General features: G+C 36.9%; 1 non-coding gene across 1 annotated transcript; it reads right to left on the bottom strand.

Moving 5' to 3' along the window:
- Positions 1-2,371: 2,371 nt before the first annotated feature.
- LOC116096343 lies at positions 2,372-2,498 on the bottom strand. The gene has a single exon (XR_004120959.1). It is a non-coding gene; the product is annotated as a small nucleolar RNA SNORA11 (small nucleolar RNA).
- Between the last annotated feature and the right edge of the window lie 2,490 nt (positions 2,499-4,988).

Genomic DNA, 4,988 nt, shown 5'->3' on the forward strand with positions numbered 1-4,988 from the left:
TATTCTTTTACTCCATCACAGATCCAAGAATATAGTAAATATAACATGTATATGTAGGATACACAAAAACATAGCTTCCAAAATTTAAAGAAATTGCAAAGACAGCTGACTACCTGGATAGCCCCTAATTGCTCAAAATGTTACAGCATCTGTCCTCAGCCCTGGGGCCCAAACCTTAAGTGAAGCAGGAAATATAAAGGACTAACTTATCCTGTATTAGCAGAGCTTAGCTGGCAAATATTCCACATTGTGTGTCCTTTTTTGAACAGTATTTTTGTCTGTGGACAAACTAGGGCAATGACCTAGTGAGCACCTTGCCACAACTGGAGCAACTCCAGGTTACGATGTTCAATATCTTCTTTGAACCTTGAAGGGGATACTATCAGGAGCAGACATGTCTCCTAGTTAAAATTTCTATTAATAATGAACTAAATTTAAATGTCATATTCTGTGGATTTTTTATGCTTTTGTTGACTATCTATATAAAGTATATCTGTATCATTAAACCTTGAATACTCTTAGTTATTTCTATTTAAATAATAGTGAAAGCATCTTATTACAATTAATTCAGAATCTAATATAACCATGAATTTACTATCTGGTCCTTAATTTGTATTAATTAATCATCCTTTACAGTTTGCAATAGAAGCGATTAGAAGGACTGGGTCTAAGCCTTGTTTTGCTAAATGAATTTCACAGATAGTACCTAAGAGTAAAAATATTAATTTCAAATTCTTTATCAACATAAAAAACATACCAATGAAAACCTTAAATCAGTATCAATGTATAAATTCTGAACTAATATAAGAAATAATATCTTAAATTTTGCATTATTATAAACATTTTTAACACTGTAAGATTATGGCTATACAATGTTTTGTTTAGGAATACATTTAGTAACACATTCTATATATTTCCTCCCTGTTCAAAGTTATGACCATTTAAAAATTGTCCCTTAAATTTATGAAATTACAAATAACTGTAACCAGACACCCAAATCCTAAGAATTAGGATGAGACCTCTCCATGCCTCTTCCATCTGAATTGGGGTAATGAAATATTTTTAAAAGTTGGGAAGGAATAGTAAATTTTGAAAGATTGGTTAGACTTAAGAAAGCTGGCTTTAGCATCCATTATCTATTTTCTGTATGTTTTGAAGGCTTAGGGCTTGATAGAAGTTTTGACTGGATCTGTCTGAAAGCCTGAAAGTACCAAGTTCATCATGACTTAGCAGTTATTCCTGAAAGCAATTCTTGAAGGAAGTCTCTGGACATCATCAGGAGGCAGGGAACTAGAACAGCAGGCCATTTCAGAGTTCCTGTGGATGAATCTTGTCAGACATGCACATTCTGCAATATATAAATCTTACAACCAAACTTTTAGTATTATTAGATCTTTGTATGGATTGTGCAATGTATAGAGATGAGTTAAGGATGCATTGTTTATCTGTGTTTGAGTACATCATAAACCACTGTCATTTTATGAGTTAATTTGTAAAGCATGGCATGATGAATCTTATGGATTCTATAACTAACAGCATGTATTGTCTAATTTTAGCTGATGTTTGGCAAGAAACAATTTTATGTCTAAGCCAGTGACAGAGTTATTTACCATGTCGAAGAATTAACAAATCAAATTTAAAAATCCTGTTTGTTTTTCTTGAATTATTCTTTTCTGTAGCCAAGAACGTCAGGGGTTCTTTACCTTTCATATCTGATCCCACTCAAAAAGGGGTCCAAAGTCTTTTCTTCTTTCCAATTTACATAAATACAGAACCTCTCTTCCAAAATAGCATGTTCTTAGTCCAGTAACCCTAAATCATCAAATGTATGGATTGATTCAAATTTATTTTAGCATTTGTGCTTTTTCTCCAGGCCTGCTCTAGTTTGACCTCTCCCATAGAAATTTTAATATCATAATCACCAGACGACATATATTTTAATAATTAAAACAATTCAAAACAATTAAATCAACCAAAAAGATCATTAAAATTTATAGAGACAGTGCTCCATCAATATCCCTTGCCTAGTTTTTACACAATTAATTTTTAATAGTGAGATAAAGGCCTAAATTTATTTATTCACCTATGCATACTTAAATTCTCTCTTCTATGGAGATTAATTTCTCTACGGGTATATAAATAACCTTTCTCTTAATAAACTTGTATTAACATTCTTTCTTATGTATTTAACTTCAATTAAATTCCATTCTACTTATTGTATAAGCCTATTTCCAGGCTCTTAATTTGTCACACCAGGCTAAGCAATCCCACATTTCCCATATAACCCAAATTCAAACAATCCAGCTGCCTGCTCTGGCATAGAACTTTTCAATTTTCCTTTAAAATATTTCTTTCCTTTCTTTTTTTTTTCACAGGTAGGGGACCCACTTATAGAGAGGAAACAGCTTGTGCCCCTCATTACAATGGTCCCAGATTCTTCTTGGATGTGTTGTAAACAGAGAAGCCATTCTTCAGGCCCCTTGCTCTGAGCACACCCCATTCTTTCCTTTCTATCATTAAAAAAAATTAAATCAGTTTTCATTCATTCTCTCTTCTATTGAGATAAATATCTCATTACTATTTGTTGAGAAAGGGTTTCTCTGTATCTTTGTGTCTTTGTTTCCCACATTTGAGATTAAAGGCTTGGATTTCTTTATTTCATGTATACTTAAAAACACTAAAACACCACTATGCCTCCCTCCTATTCCTAAAAATAATCAAATCAATAGTTTTTGGTATTTATTATGTTTTCTTTATCCATTCATGTATTTTTTGAAAAATTTATAAGATGTTTTCTTTATTGACATTTCAAATATTATCCCCATTCCCGGTTTCCCCCCTGAAAACCCTCTTCCCTCCCACATCTCCCAGCTTCTATGGGGGTGTTCCCCACCTACCTACTCACTCCCACTTCCCAGGCCTGGCATTTCCCTACACTGGGGCATCAAGCTTTCACAGGATCAAGGGCTTCTCCTCCCATTGATGTCCCACAAGCACATCCTCTGCTACATAGGCAGCTAGAGTCATGGGTCCCTCCATGTATACTGTGGTTGGTGGTTTATTCCCAGAGAACTGTTGAGGGTCTGGTTGGTTGATATTGTTATTCCTCCTATTGGGCTTTAAACCCCTTCAGCTCCTTCAATCCTTTCTCTAACTCCTCCATTAGGGATCCTGGGCTCAGTCCAATGGTTGGATGCGAGCATCTGCTCCCATATTTGTCAGGCTCTTGCAGATCCTCTCAGTAGAGAGCAATATCAGGCTCCTGTCAGCAAGCACATCTTGGCTTCCACAATAGTGTCTAGGTTTGATAATTGTATATGGGATGGATCCCAGGTGGGGCAATCTCTGGATGTCTCTTCCTTCAGTGTCTGCTCAACAATTTGTCTCTGTATCTCCTACTGTGGGTGTTTTCTTCCCCTTTCTAAGAAGGAACCATTCACACTTTGGCCTTCCTTCTTATTGAGCTTCATGTGGTCTGTGAATTTTATTTTGGGTATTCTGAGCTTTTGGGCTAATATCCACTTGTCAGTGAGTGCACACCATGTGTGTTCTTTTGTGATTGGGTTACCTCACTCAGGATAATATTTTCTAATTTCATCCACTTGCCTAAGAATTTCATGAAGTCATTCTTTTAAGTAGCTGAGTAATACTCCATTGTGTAAATGGACCACATTTCCTGTATCCATTCCTCTGTTGAAGGACATCTGTGTTCTTTCCAGCTTCTGGCTATTATAAATAAGGCTGCCATGAACATAATGGAACAAGTGTCCTTGTTATGTGTTTAGAGAATATTTTGGGTATATGCCCAGGAGTGGTACAGCTGGTTCCTCAGGTAATACTATGTACAATTATTGGAGGAACAACTAGACTGATTTCCACAGTGGTTGCACCAGATTGCAATCCCACGAGCAATGGAGGAGTGTTCCTCTTTCTCCATATCCTTTCCAGAATCTGCTCTCACTTGAGTTTTTGACCTTAGCCATTCTGACTGGTATGAGGCAGAATCTCATGGTTGTTTTGATTTGCATTTCCCTGATGACTAAGGATGTTGAACATTAATTTAGGTGCTTCTCATCCATTTGGTATATCTCAATTGAGAATTCTTAGATTATCTCTGTACCCCATTTTTAATAGGGTTATTTGTTTCTCTGGAGTCTACCTTCCTGAACTCTTTGTATATAGTGAATACTAGCACTCTCTAGGATGTAGAATTAGTAGATATCTTTTCCCAATTTGTTGGTTGTTGATTTTGTCCTATGGACAGTGTCGTTTCCCTTCAGAAGCTTTGCAATTTTGTGAGGTCTCATTAGTCGACTCTTGATCTTAGAGCATAAGCCATTGGTGTTCTGTTCAGGAAATTTTCCCCTGTGCTCATGTGTTCAAGGCTCTTCCCTGATTTCTTTTCTATTAGTTTCAGTGTATCTGGTTTTATGTGGAGGTCCTTGATCCACTTGGACTTGAGCTTCATACAAAAAGATAAGAATGGATCAATGTACATTCTTCTACATGCTGACCTCCAGTTGAGCCAGCACCATTTGTTGAAAATGCTGTCTTTTTTCCATTGGATAGTTTTAGCTCCTTTGTCAAAGATCAAGTAACCATAGGTGTGTGGGTTCATTTCTGGGTCTTTATTTCTATTCCATTGATCTACCTGCCTGCCTCTGTACCAATACCATGCCGTTTTATCACTATTGCTCTGTAATACAGCTTGAGGTCAGGGACAAAAAATTAGGCACTGATTTTCTGCACACCCAGCTACTCTCTGCCCAGCAGGCTGGTCAGCCTATTTTTATCTTGTGGAGCCTTACTCACAGCTCCAAAATCTCTCCACACAGCTTGCTAAGTTCCCACTGGCAGGTCCCTGCCACACCAATGCTTCAAAACCCCCACAGCCTTTGTGATGCACATCTGGCAATCTCATTCTTTCCTGCAGTACCTTTCTCTTTGGAACCCAGTAGAATAGCCTCATGAAGGAAAACACCACACAA

This window comes from Mastomys coucha, chromosome X, assembly GCF_008632895.1.
Source record: "Mastomys coucha isolate ucsf_1 chromosome X, UCSF_Mcou_1, whole genome shotgun sequence".
In the NCBI taxonomy this organism is placed as follows: domain Eukaryota; kingdom Metazoa; phylum Chordata; class Mammalia; order Rodentia; family Muridae; genus Mastomys; species Mastomys coucha.